Below are 15,639 nucleotides of genomic sequence, written 5' to 3'. Positions count from 1 at the left end.
TGCTGTGTGCTCTCGGATTCGCTGGTTGGGATGTCAGTACAGAAGATATTGAACAGTGTGGGCGATAGGATTGCTCCTTTTGGACTCCTGCCTTAATGCTTATCTCGTCTGATAAGTCCGCTCCCACTTTGACTTGAGCGGTGCGATCGGCAAGGAAGCTCTGCGTCAGGTTGATTATGTACTCCGGGAACTTGGCCCGTTGTGCCACACTGTATCAAATGCACGGTGTATGTCAAGGAAGAGGGCTGGTGAGTATTGACTAGAATTTGCGTTATTGACAACTTGTGTAACAAGGTTGAGCAGGGCGGGCAGGGTTGAGTGGATGTGTTGCTGGTGAATCCGTACTGGTGAGCTGGGATGACTTTGAAGTCGGTGATGTGAGTGGCGATCCTTCGATGTATTACTTTTTCCAAGAGTTTTCCCAGCACAGGAAGCAAGAAAATCGGACGGTAGGACTCTGAAGCTGATGGATCCTTTCCATGAGAATATGGACGCGTTTCCAGACACGCGGAAAGTGACTGTGCTTTAAGAACGCCTTGAAGATGGTGAACAGGCGTTCCAGTTATCCCGTCGTGGCCTGGTGCGGAGTTCTTTTTGCAGGTGCATATGGCTTCATTTGTATGAAACAAAATAAACATTTTCATAACCTTTATTTAATAATTTTGTTCCTCGTCATTTATTGTTACAAAATATAAACATTTTTTAAATAAATTATATAATCTTCACTTTATAAACTTTAAGATTTGGTAATTTTGCTTCCTTTTCTTACAATGTCGAATATTTCCCCAATTGAATTTTATTGTAGTGTGTAATTTAGATTTCTAAATACATACGTTAAATAGTAGAAGTGATATACGAGTTTTTCTGCAACTTTTTGTCCGTCTTAGAGCGAAAACGTGCTGCATAAATAAAATAAAAATAAGAAGCTGCTAGTTTAATATTGTTTGGAATATTTAAAGAAACTAATGATTTTTTTTTTTGTAATATTATCGAATACTAAATAATTCATTTCGTCGGCAAACTACTTTATTCTTGATGTAATATTGATATTTACTTCTTTATTGGCCAAACTTGTAGTTTGTATCTCCACACGAAATAGATCAGAGGCTTTAGGTCGGGACTGATTCGACCAAAACATATCAATGTTGTCAGAGTGCAAATTTTGTGCTAATGTGTGAGCGTATATCTTGTTAATAGATATCACTCACACGTTGACTTGCTCGACTATTTTGAGATTATGAAAGTCTTACTGACATATTTAGCTAATTTTAGCTCCAACTAGCGTCTACCCCTGAATTAAAATATAGAGAGAATTTCAAATACATTTTTGTCCGGATTCTAATAGGCATGTATATCTATTTTACAATATAATTGTTTCATTTTAATACAAAATGATTTGAATCTTTTGGCATTTTGTAATTGTAAATTTATCTAGTAACAGTGGTAATAAATTGAATTAAACATATCTCGATTTTTTCGGGTTGTTTTGTTGTAGTTTTGTATCGATCTCTTGTTGATCAAATTATTTTGATTTTTGGATAGTACTCCTGATAAATCGACTTGGATCTTTTCTTTTTTGAAGCTGTTGAACTGCTTGATATATTGTTATTTTTATGCGGTTTGAAAGACCAATGTTGAGTTCCTACTGTTTTTAGTAGGTTAGTTTTTCTTGTTCATTGATACGTAATAATTTTGATTAACAATTCATAATAATTTAGTAGTGGGGTAACAAGTATATCCAAGAATTTATTTTATTTTTTTAATGATATTGATGTTTTATCTCATTATTCCTTAACACGCACAAAATAACTTTCACCTAAAGAGATTTTTTTTTCAATATTACACATTTATCAAATAAAATAAAACATATTTTCTGTGAGCATTTCTTCAGAAAGTACAACATATTGCTGTGTCGTATATTATGAAATAATTAATTCTGCTATTGAATTCTCTCTTAGATATATCGTTGGTACACAAAAAAAAAATCGCGGAAATGAAATTTCTAAACATGAGCTTAAAATCTCCTTGGGGTAAAAGTACTTTCCGTTAATTGGTCTCGGAAGTTTGAAATTCTATCTTCAAAGCAGTATAATAAATATGTAAAGAAGAGTAAAATTTAAAACAGAATTTGTAGCAGGATGCGAAGAAACATAATGAAATACATAATCTACATAACCGTTAATGGAAATAATTAATGGAATGTATAATAAAAGTTATTCAATATCCTGAAATGTTTGAACTTATCAAGGAACTAAATATATACAAATATAAACTGCACTAAAACAGGATTGTTTTTGACGAAGGACCAAGTTGTGCGGGTGAATGGAAGAAATCGTTTGGTGGATTCAAGATGGCGTATTATTTACTACTTATTACCTATCTTACACTTCTACTTAAACTTAACTCTTCCGAGCCAATTTTATGGTGTATATTATTGACACCTTACGCAACCACTGTTGCGCTCAACCAATATAAAGAGAAAAATCGATAATTTATCATAATTAGAAAAATAATTATTTGGCTCGTCGTTCTCATAAAATAAACATCAATAAATATAAACATTAATATGTATAAAAACAAATTTTGGTACTTAAATTTTAAAATTGTTGAATACGAAAATGAAGGAAAATATGTTTGAAAATTTAGTCTTGGTAACTCTTAAAAAAAAATTTATTTAATATCAGAACCTTTATTTTAATATAGTACAACTATCAAAAATAACTTATATAAATATTTAATTTATGCTCATGGCACACAAGTGAAATATAATGGCGATTGACAGTATTTTTTTTTTAATTCCTGACGGAAGTTTTTAACATTATTTTCTTTTGTTAATTTGGTGTTTGGCTGTCATCTTATAAGTTAATGTCAGTAGAATAATGATGCCCTTTCTATTTCTCTATGCATCTTTAACACTATCATTGTCTATCTTGATTGGAAGTCCATATGTTAAATCTCATTCATGTGACTCTCCATTCATGATGAACCTATAGCTGCAAGCACATAGGGAGCTCACAAAGGGACTGGTATGGCTGGGTCACAAGGTTGTGAGATGCGCTACTTAACCATTCGACATCCGTTGCATTTTAAACAATAATAAGTACAATATGTTTGTTGTTTAAATTATAAAATTATATACATTTGGAAAAAATCTTATAAAATTGTATTAAAAAGAAAAACTTTTGCTACAGATATCCAATATGTTCACGTGGAATAACAAAGTTATAAGAGGTCTTAGTATTACAATGTATTCACTAGCCATCATAAAGGCACCACATTTGTGTCCAACTCTATTAGCAACGGTGCCAACTTCCTTTAGTTTATTAACAAAAACTTGTACATTTTTTATTATTGATTGTAGTAACGTTTATAATTTGATGTTATCTATCATAAACAATAATATACGGTTAAGTATATTCAAAGTATGATCATGTAAATTTTCACAATAGTACAAGTTAGGATTTTGTCGGTTTTTTTAAAGAAATTTTATAATTAAAAAACCGGTTTTAGATTTAAAATATAAAAATGAATTAAATAATAATAACATTTATTGCAACAATACAAAAAAAAACTGAATTTTTATATTTCCATAGAATCATAATAAAATAAAAAGTGAAAAATGAATTAATTATTTAATTAAATACATAAACATTGTAATATTAAATGAGAACTTTAATATTAAACACTTAGTTTCATGAAAAAAACAGAAAATCGGAAAGGAATGATTCTTGACTGGCAAGCGAGATGGAATAGTTTAAAGGTTATGATAATACTTAAAAGAATGTGTCGTTTGAGTTCTCAATAACATAATGAATGAAACAGAATATTGTAAAATTGTGAAGCTCCTTAAAATTGAGGAACCAATACTTTTATCAGCTGAGGCTTTAGGGCAAGATGTGAATATATTAACAAGCCATATTTGAATTATGTTACGTAATTTGCATAAAATGAAACCTGAAATTAGTTCAAAACTGTAAATACACGAATTCAAGATAAAAGACACACGGAATTAGTGACAATTCTTTATATTTTTTGTTAGAGGGAACAAACAGAATAAATCAAAAATTAAATTAAATATATAATGCTCTAGAAACGATTAAAAATAAGAAATGACATAATATTTTATAGTCTTATATATTATAATTCCTTTCGCTTATATACTTTTCTATGGAAAACATTTTAATTTGTTATAAACCCCAACTATCCTTAATCCGTCAATGTAAATAATTCAAAAAAACTAAATTTATTAATTGTTAAAATATTTTTTTTTATAGAACATTTCTATGGTGAATTAAGATGAAGAAAATAATAGAATTATAATTATATTCGTCAGCAAATAAAATTTCGAAAAACATCTTATTTGTTTTGAATTTGCAGAATGAAATAGAATATTTTTCTAAATAAAATATATATGAACAGATATTAGAAATAAATTGTTAGTGAATGTAAATTCAGATTGTGTTCATTAAAAATAATTTTATATTTCAAAATGTCTTACTTTAAATAATTAACGCGGTAAGAAAACGCGGTTTATAAAATAAACTTTTTAATGAAAAAATGATTTTTTACTTGTTCTTAAAAATAATCTCATACTTATAATATAGATGTTATTTTCTTCTGCATTCCGTTTGATAACCTTAATTTACAATCGGAGCAAATCGTAGCAACTGTAGCGCAGTCACCGAATCCTTAGTATAATTTAAATTTTAAAAAATTCTTATAAAATTCCAAACAAGTTTTACTATTATTAACATATAAATCTCAATTAACCTATGCGTTTTATTTATAACCAAGTAATTCTAATAAATAAATGTTCTTTAACTGAAATAAGATAAAAAAAAAATATAATTATTTTCGTTACGATCATTTCTAAACAATGATAAATTAATTAATTAAGTATATTAACACTATTCTACATAGATATTTAGCTGAAGTATAGTAATCAAACTGGTTTTTAAACAATATTAACAATATTTATAAAAACTAATACTCTACAGTGTAGACTCTATGCAATATCATATTACTTCACCAATCTAATTCATTTAGCTTATGCTACCGCATAATTCCAAGTTCTTAGTTTTCCAGATTTGCATAGGCAAGCCACGACACATTATCTTTGGTCCGCTGGTGGCGGATTTTGATAACTCAAGTAGCGCCTCTACAGAAGTAGCGTCAAAGCTTTATTAAAAATGGCTCCGTCTCAAAAAAACTAGCAACACCTTGCTAAGAACTAAGATTCTGGTTTTGGTCTTAATATATTTTTTGTTTATTTTTTTTACTTAAATTGTTAACCTTTTGTTAGCTATGCAACATTGAATAAATTTTTCATTTTGTTATATTCTAAAAGGTTGTATAATTAATTATTCAAGAATAAGGATCGAAAGCCTTATGTGCTTATTTAATTAGTTAAGTTTTATTCGTATTAATAATTTATGTTTAGTCATTTATATAGTTTTTTTTTATTATTTGATACATTTATCTAACCAATAAATTATTATTAATTATTATTGCCATTCTTTATCAAATTATACTATTATATATTAAAATATAGTATATTCTTGCAAAAATTTAAAAACCTAACTTTTATAGCAAACTTAATATTCTAAGGCTTGAGTTATTCTGAAGAAACGACATAATAAACTGATGGAGTTATTAAAGAGTAATGGAAATGTTCTGAAGGAATTGTCGATGTGTAAGTAACCGAAAGATTTGCAATGTTCGTGGACGTGCAGATTACGGTGGACATTAGATGCATTAGTTCCATCCAGTGTTGTCGGTGCTGCTTAAAATTTAAAAGACGTCCTCCTCCGTTAAGAGCGTTCCTCTTAAATGGCGTGTAGCGAAATTTATTTAATTCCGTAGCTCGTGTAGCAGTAAGTGAGCGTGAAGGGAAACTCGGCGTAGTGGGTTTTGCTATCTGCTCTCTCGAAACGGTCCGATAATCGATTCCCTTCAGGTATTTCTTGTGGATGGCTCAGTTGGGAATCGCTCCAGTTACATGTCACAGCCGCCAATGTACCGATCTGAATCTAACCCACCCGATATGCTTGACAAAATGCTCCCCCTGGTTGATAATAGACCGACGTCCCGACGCCGCCGACGCCATCAATCACTTCGCCATAACAAACACGAGATATGCATTTAACCGAATGATTAGAGTCTGGACACCTTCCACCCACCTAACAACTAAATCGCGCCTTTGATTCACATCCATTCGATATATGAATTAGCAACAGGAGAGAGAAATAAAAATAAAGATACGAAGGACATGAAGGGCGCGCCGAGAGAGCACAGAACAATGGCCATGCTGTGATTAGTGATAACAATAACCAGTTGGCATTGTTCTTTTGGAACCATTAAATTTTAATGGCGAGCCGGAAACGAATGATGTGAATGGAGAAATAAATATAATGCAAAAATGAAAGAAAGGTCGCAACCTTTTCTTCCTCGCGACCGCTGTAATAATAATTATTGTTGTTTTGTTCATGCTAAGTTAGGAAAAAATAATAATGTACAGAATTGTATCCTTTCGCCAATTAAATAATCATATATATATATATAATAAAAATGGGAACGAGAACGTAATGGAAAAAAGCACCCGGAGGGCTAATAAAGAAAAGTTTGCCACGTTGGCAGCTCAGTTTGCGGTTTCGCTGCGGCCTATATTCTATATATATGTATACATTTATGTTTACTGCTTCGAACTTCCGCGTTACAAAATAGTGGAAACAAGAAGTGAAACATCTCATACGGCACAGCATATACCACTGGTTGTACATGTGTCTCGGGCAAAAACTAGGAGGAAGCAGCAAACAGACCGACGACGGGAAAATGCTTGATACATGACGACCTAGTAGATACGGGAATTTAGTGGGAAACTTCGCCAAACTGCTTACACATAATACTTCATAATTGTTCGTTGCACGGCGACTAGAGTTCAAGAGTATTCAATAACAAACGCAGCGGATGTTTTCGTGTAATTTACACAACAATGAAAGATGAGTAACAGCAAGGTGATAGTACTCGTCTAAACATCAACAATTTTATTGATCAAACACCATTTCGTTATTCATACACTTATTTGTTTTATGTTGATGTTATGTGTTGTACTAGTTATAGAAAATAATAAATTAATATTAAACAAATAAATAAAAAGTAGTTATTTTTAATTAAAAATTAAAAGTGCCATTGCATTGATTCCTTCCTTCCTGTTTATTTTTATTAGTTGTAGACTGTATTTTGAAAATAATTTGATTAATTAGAAAATTTCAAACACACTTGAGATATTCTTTCGGCTTGGAATTTTAACTGTTATGTGCACCATTATGTGCTTTAAAGTATTGTAGTCCATATAAGGCCGCAAAAACAAAAACAATTATATCATAGTATCAATTGATTATTATATATGAACTAATAATATTAACAACAATTATTAAATTATATTTGTTATTAAATATTTCCTGTCAATATAATTACAAAATAAAATGTACTTTTTATTTAAGTAAATGTAAGTAATTTATTTAATACACATAGTTTAATCTCGAATGAAAAACAAAAAAATGGCGTCTTCAAAATACATGTGAGGCTATGTAGTGTAGCTTAACGGTCATTGTAGAGGCGCCACTTGAACGTCAAAACACGGAACTACATTATTCCTTGTTCCTCTGGTAAAGATTGACTAGATTTTTTGAACTTCCTTTTTCATTTCAGCTATTAACTATCAAATGACAAAATTATAATTTAACAGGTTTTTATTTATATATAAGTTTCATATTCTACAACGCAATGTGTTATATGGCCAAGGTTGCCAAATCGCGAGTTTGGAAAATTATGATTTTGAATACTTCCCGCCAAACGCAAATTACTTATTTTTTAAATAAAAAAACACGAAAACTTTATTACTTAAGTACAATGTTTAATTGTATATTTTTACTGTCTTCCGACATATATTTTATTTGCAAATTTATATAATGTGCGTTTATTTCTGTAACGATAAAATGGCAACAATGTGCAGTATTAACAACACTGTCAACTGCATCGGCACCCGATATGCTTATAGTCGCCATTATTAGTTAAGCTTGTGATAAGTGACGTGACATCCAAGAAGGACAAGAAGGACATAGTATAATCACTGCGTGCGTTGTTGATATGTACATATAATCCTTATTAACGAAGTCAATAACACCTAAAGGTTTCTCACTAGAAAGTATCACATCAACTGTTTCTTTATCGTCTTCACGCCTTTAATTAAATTACAGGTAAATATATTTGTAACTTGTAGGCTTACTGTATATTATAAATCTACTAGTAAAAATATTCAAATATTCAATTGTTTTTGACGACCATAACCAAAATGACTAAATAGGCTACCCACAGTTTAACAATTCTGTCATCTCATATCTGAATCATTGATTAATTACTTATGATATGTAATCTGTCTCAACCCAAAACTTCTTGCTAACTAGAAAATATTCAAATTTTTATATGAACATACATAATTAATTGTTAATGATATGTACAACTTTTTGCGATATATCTAATACCATCTTTCGGAAAGTTTTCATTTTGTCTTTCGTTCCATATTTATTGTTTAGTTGATCGACTCTCTGATCTAAATCTTGATACTCTAGTAAAGTGTCTGCCAAACTTTTTTACCTCATTGCACACTGGGCAATTAGAATTTGTTTCACGGCATATCCAATAGAAATTGCAACAAAATTATATGGTTTAAATTTTCTGTTTCAGCAAAATCCTATGCTCCAAATATATTTATCTATATTTTTAAATATTTCACGGCACACCTGGAATCACACAGTTTGACAGACACTGCTTTTATTATATGAGTAATATATGTCAGCAACTTTTTTGACTTTACGGACCACTAAACTCACAATATTGAATCTCGCGGACCACTAAACTCAAAATATCCCGCGGATCACTACAACGACTTTCTAAATATGAAATAGTATTTACATTGGGCCTTTTATAAAAACGCAACTTAATAATGCGAAAATTGCAAAAAAAAAAATGTGTTCAGATTATAATAAAAACATAAACAACCTCTCGTACATGAAATGTCACACAAACATGAGATAAATTTACCATTTGATCCGCAGACCGGTACCGGGGGTTGCGGACCACTGATATATGTTGATTTTACTTTAAAGAAGTTGGATATGTAAAGAAAACCATCGATTTTGAAAATTGTTTTACTTGTATCAAGTTTCATAAAAGAGAAACCATTTCAACCATCAGTAAATATATTCATCTCCGTTCCCTTTTCATTTACATAAAAATAAATATGTTTTCAATATAATTTCTTGATTCGATCATATTTTATATCTGAATTTAAATTTCTTATTGATTTCTGTGTCAATAAATTACATTTACTTTTTTCAAATCTACTTCCTGCGGAGTTTCATTATAAAAATTAATTATAATTACGATTTTAATCAATATCAAAATGAAATTACGCTGAGCGGGAAATACACGCGATTATTAATTTTAATGATTACTGTAATCAATTATTAACTATTCACATAGCGTAATGACCGTAAATCTGTGTTGCATTATTTTCGCATATTCCAAACTGCGGAAAGTCTTTTAATTGCAAACTGATGAAACTGTGTGCGTGGTTAATGCATTTCACGTAAACTATCGATATTATAGAAACAACAGATGTAATTTCGTAATCTATTTTCAATATAGTAATATTTTATACAATATGAAAAGTTTCACAATTTCCTATAAATGTTTACCTCGAAAAAATATAAAGAAATAAAGTTTTCTAGTTAATAATATAAACAAAAATATATAAACATTTTATGTAAATTAGACAAATATGATATTATTTAGATTAAAAGGTCTGCTAATAATCAATTGAAATGTAATTTTAGCATTAATAATTATTATTATTAATTTATGATTCCACAAATATTTACTTTGTTTGAAAACATGTTATTTGTTTTAATACAGGGTGGACAAAAAAATAATTTAATATAATTGATTACAAAAACCCTTTAACAATAGCAAAACATTTGTTTATATAATATAAATGAACATTTCAAATTATAATTGGAATTGGAATTTTTTACAACTCATATAATAATGAAATTGAACCAAATTATCAATTACATTATTATATGAATACTGTAGTTGTAAAAAAACATTATGAAATTATTGTTTGGGAAGAAATAACAATTAGTGTTGCCGTAACACTTTTTTAAAAAATATTCTCATTATATTTGTTATTAATATAATTCTGTTATTTTAATATATTTCTGTTATTTTTCAGTTATTTTAATGTCCAGTAGATGTTATTCTCAAGCGAAAATATACAATTTGTGATAGAGATATTATTAGCTTCCTTTACATCTCACTTTCTGTGAACGAAATTATAAGCTAAAATAATATGGTAATACTTCGCATAGTATGGCTTCGATCCGTGTGGATTCAATATTATACTATGTTTAGATAATTTTAAATAAATTTAGATAAATTTTAATTCAGCAAAATACAAATAAATTGTAAAGAAATTACTTGTCTAAATTATTTTTTTATCATTTATTGATTATTGTTAACAAACTCAATTGTTGAGTCCAATAAAAAGTAAATAAGTATGCTAGATACATATCAGGATGAATTACATATAAATAATAATATTTATTGCAAAAAATATAATATTTACTAAATTAAATTGAATAAAGTAAGTGATACAGTAAGACCTCGTATTAAGAAGAGGTCATTTTAACATCTAGCAAATAGGGAAAATTTTACTTAATTTTTAAGTTGTATTTTTAGTAATTTGCATTATAATATATGTTTTATATAACACAACCATTTGTACATAGAATTATTAAGTTTATTCTTTGGCGATAAAATCGTTTAGAGTAATTTATTTTTCTTTTATTAAGCAAATGTTGTTTGTACTCCTGTCAAAATTTGGAATATTCGCTACAATTTGATCAACGATTTTGGTTATTGTTTGTAAATTTTTTATAAGCGTTGCAAGTTCTTTTGATTCATCATCTTCAGAATCACTATTTTCGCGTTCTTCAATTCCTTGTTCTTCCAATTCTTGAAGGTCTTGAAGGTTACCTGTAGTAACTCATTAATATTCTGCTCATCTACATCTCAAACAAGTATAGATTCTGGGAAGTGATACGTGTTCGGGAATTATATAAGAATCAATGAAATGTCGCGAAAATTTGAATCCGGGTAAATTTTGAGCTTTTTCTAGATTAAAACTTATTGCAAATAAGCGCTAAACGAGGACTTACTGTATTTTCACACCCAAACGTGCAATTAATCATATTTCATCGAAATAGCCAGACGTGGAGTAAAGAAAACAAACAATTAATTAACAAATTGTAAATGAAGATCAAATACTCTTTCACAATTCTCATCTAGTTTATATATTTTAATTGTAAAAAAATGTATGTTCACTTTAAGTTGGTTTCATTAGAAAAAAAAAAGAATTGTTAGTAGATCTGACTAACATTATTTTTATACTTCTCATATGACATTTGACGTCACGTCATTTCTTATGTGGACAAGATGTATAATATATAAAAAATGTAATAATCTCAAATAGCATAAATTGATTATCTTTGTTCCTTAAGATTAATTTAAAAATTTCTTGTAATTGGATATATCATTTCGTTTACATATTTGTTTTTATTAATATAAAAAGTATTGTTTGTATTATTTTACCAATTCATTATTTCTATAATCTCAAATTTACTAACAATTTGCGGTAAATTAATTACATTTTTAATACAATATTATATTGTTGGTAATTAATCTTATTATATGTAATTTGAGACAAATACCAACTTAAGTAATAATGTAAAAAATAAAAAAGTGAATTATGTAACATTATATTAATATATATATACATATATATATATATACATATATATTAATATTCGTACAATAGGAATTGAATATTTAAATTAAATTTAAATTCCTAATTTATTTACCATTTTTCTTTGGAATAATTAAAAATTAATAAAAAGACATTGGTCGAGAAAATGTGATAGCGAACCTTTTGTAAAAATTCAAAAAAGTCGAAGCAAACGTGCCGTATCACTTGTATACATAAATGATAATGGGAGGGAGAGTTAAGTTGCAATATTTCATATGTGATGAAGATTATTCTAATATTTTATAGCGTGTCACCCAAAATGTTACCCAAATGACACGTGTCTCAGTATCACCACTGCCTGACACGTGTCCTTTGTTTTTATATTTCGTTCAGGTGCTATGGATTCACGTGTTGCCGACTTTAAAAAATTCGTATTTAATCTAATAATTTGTATAAAAAATATGTAATTTATCAAAATCTTAAAAACCAATATTAATATGTATTTGGTGCGTGCGAAATTGGCAATTTTGTTTTTAATTTGCGCGACGACCGTAAATTAGGCACGTCCCCCGGGCGGAAATAAGGAGCGGAAATATATGAAGTGCGGTAAGCATCTGTTCGCACAACGCTGGGCACTCATCTTAATCATTATTAATTAGCCGGGAAAACAGACTTCTAACATTCCATTTTCTTTCCAAGGCCTCTTCCTTCTACCTTCAAAAAGGCTCCCGCTACCATCTTCCCATGCTTTCGCTAAAACATTCATCAACGACGATTTATGAATACTTTACGAAAACTTTACAACGGTTCAGCCCAACTACTCTCGCACATATAATATATTAGAGGAGACGGCACATATTATACAGCAAAACTAGAATTTCATGAGATAGCTAGAAGAAGGAGATAATCCACGTATAAACCTTTCTGATACGAACGACTTAATATAAAACACATGAAAATAGTTGAGCTTGGAAATAATATTATAGTTGATAGTTCCACAACACGCCATCTTTTCTTGGTACAGTAAATTTCATATATGAATTTAAGTATTGTTATAAAACTTGTTCATTACATAATGCATAGAATTTCATCTTTTATAATAATTACTTGAATTATTTATGCACATGTAACTACAGCAATGGTAAATCAGTTCCGCTAATATACCGGACTGTTTGAGATGTGACTAATAAATACAACAAATGATATAATTGGAATTAATTTTATATTTTTTAAGAAGATAATACATACAGATTGAACAAAGCCGTATTATGTTTTATACGCACTATCAGTTTTGTTTACTGTTATCAAGACTAATATCATTACTTTTTTTAATTTAAGATAATGCATACAGATTGAACGAAGCCGAATTATGTGAAGTAACATACGCACTATCAGTTTTGTTTACTGTTATCAAGACTAATATCATTACTTTTTTTAATTTAAAATAAACAAAATTAAAAAGTAATTGTGATTTATTTTTAATGTAATTCATACATTCTATAAAAATCATATAAAAATCAGTGAGAGCTCGTAGTAATTTGTAATTATCATACATATAAAACTTAAAAGATAATAAATAGGAAATTTTATATTATTGAATAACACTGCAGTCCTTTTAATTACTATAGAAAAAATTGACATTGAACTAAATATTTTTTCTTGGAATTTAAGCATAACTTGAGTTTGAAAAAAAAACAACACGGTTTCAAGCAGTCCGTGATATTGGCCCGCATTGTGAGAGGTATTTTAGTATTTGAAAATATCGTTGTCGTAAATGAACAATAGAAGCAGGCCAGTAGCAAGGAAATATTGTGCTTGGGACCAGATATCTAATTTAGTCCACCGCCTCAATAAACCATGGGGATCAAATATTTACATTTAGCTCCACTTCCCTCATGAATTCATTACTATTACCTATGTATTCTTTAAACTTTCGCCATTGGCGCCCCTACAAATGGTGCGCCTGGGACTATCGCCCACTCTACATCTCCTTGTTATGGCGCATACATACTTGTTTATTTTATATTATGTTCATTTCAGTACTTTTGTACATAGGTATTTCTCAGAAATTATAAGTTTCCTTTTGATGACACAAAACTCACAAATTATAATAAAATTTGCTATATCTAACAACTAGATGATTAATTTATAACAACTATTTTTCAAATTTTAAGAATTTTGGTTAACAAATAGGAAATCTGGCAACTATGTTTGTTCTGGTGGGTACACTGGGTTTAGAACAGATGTCGTTTTGAATAGCAGTATAGATATAAATATTTTATTTTATTCGCATTTTGGTTATGGTCTTCAGGTTCAGTTTGTTTTTAATCTTTGAATGACATATGCGACTGATCCAATTCATAGTAGTGAGTGAATGTAACGAGAGAACATCTGAAACATATCGTATACCTGGATGTTTATACTAATTTTAAACAGCAGATATATAGATAAACAAACAAATGAGTCACTTTGATATATAGTACGGTTTATTTCGATTGTAATAATAATATTTTATGATGGTTATTATACATTTTCTTTTTGTTATTTACAATACAGAAAAAGGAGCAGGAAAATTAGACAAGACAAATAAATAAACGTTGGACATATTACGAACATTGTCATTCCTTCAATTTTACTTAAAGATCTAATACATAGAACTATAATGGGAAATCAAGTAATCTCCGAGAAGAAACAGAAAATGGATACGCAAACGTCCGACGCTGATGATTCTAATTCAAGAATACAAAACTATTCCTTGCTTTCCTCTAAACAGAAGATATGTGAAATCCTAAAAATATGCATTTCCAAGATAATGACGAAACGCAGTAAACGAAAATATAAGACACAACGCCCTTCGAAAATGGCCTTGAAGATATCAGAAGATAAAGGCAAATTAAAGAAGAAGTCAAAGAAGAAGTCAAAGGACAAGTCAAAGAAAACTGATCCTTCGAAAAATCAAGCCGAGATTGACGTCGAGATTCATAGAGCGATATTACGCAAGAAAACGAAAGAAAAGGATCTGCCGCTGAACCGTTTGGTGTTGATAACTAACACATTAAATATGCTCCAAAAGGACTACAAGAAGATAAATCCTTCCAAAGAAAAATCCAGTGGAGAGGATTACTATTATGATATTGTGCCATGTAATTCGAAGAAATATGAGAAACGTAAGGCTGTGCTTCTAGCAAAATTGGAGCTGAAAGAAAAGAGAATTCTTGATGAAATCAAAACGTTAGATGAAGATTACATCGATATAGAGAAGCCGAGCACTTCGGAAAAATGTAAAAAGAAGCTGAGACTTCTCAATCAGTTGGAGTCTAATAAAATTAATATGGTTAAGGTAAAAGATCTTACCAAAACAGAACAAAAAATTGTGATGCCAAGTACTTCGCATGAACATAAAGGTGAAGCGGTCGAAAATTTCGGGTCGAAGAAATCAAAAAAACATAAGCACCAAAAAGATCGACCAAGTAAATCGAAGAAACGCAAGGGTGAGCTGCTTGAACATTTACACTTAAAGAAAAGTTCAAAGCAATATCAGACTGGAGAAGAGCCTAGTATATCACAGCAAGGCAAAGTACGTCACAGCAAGAAACGCAAAGGTAAGCCGCTCTATAGTGCCATCTTGAAAAAAGGCCTTGGAACAAAAACCAATATAGAAAAGCCTGTGATCACCAATATTTTGGAAGATGAACCTGACTGTAACTCTAATTCCCAGCGAGAGCTCTACAGTTCAGTGTTGAAAAAAGGTCTTACTTATAAGCTTCAAGTTG

Source organism: Nicrophorus vespilloides, unplaced genomic scaffold, assembly GCF_001412225.1.
Source record: "Nicrophorus vespilloides isolate i.1.1-1 unplaced genomic scaffold, Nicve_v1.0, whole genome shotgun sequence".
In the NCBI taxonomy this organism is placed as follows: domain Eukaryota; kingdom Metazoa; phylum Arthropoda; class Insecta; order Coleoptera; family Silphidae; genus Nicrophorus; species Nicrophorus vespilloides.
This window is presented reverse-complemented; position numbering follows the sequence as displayed.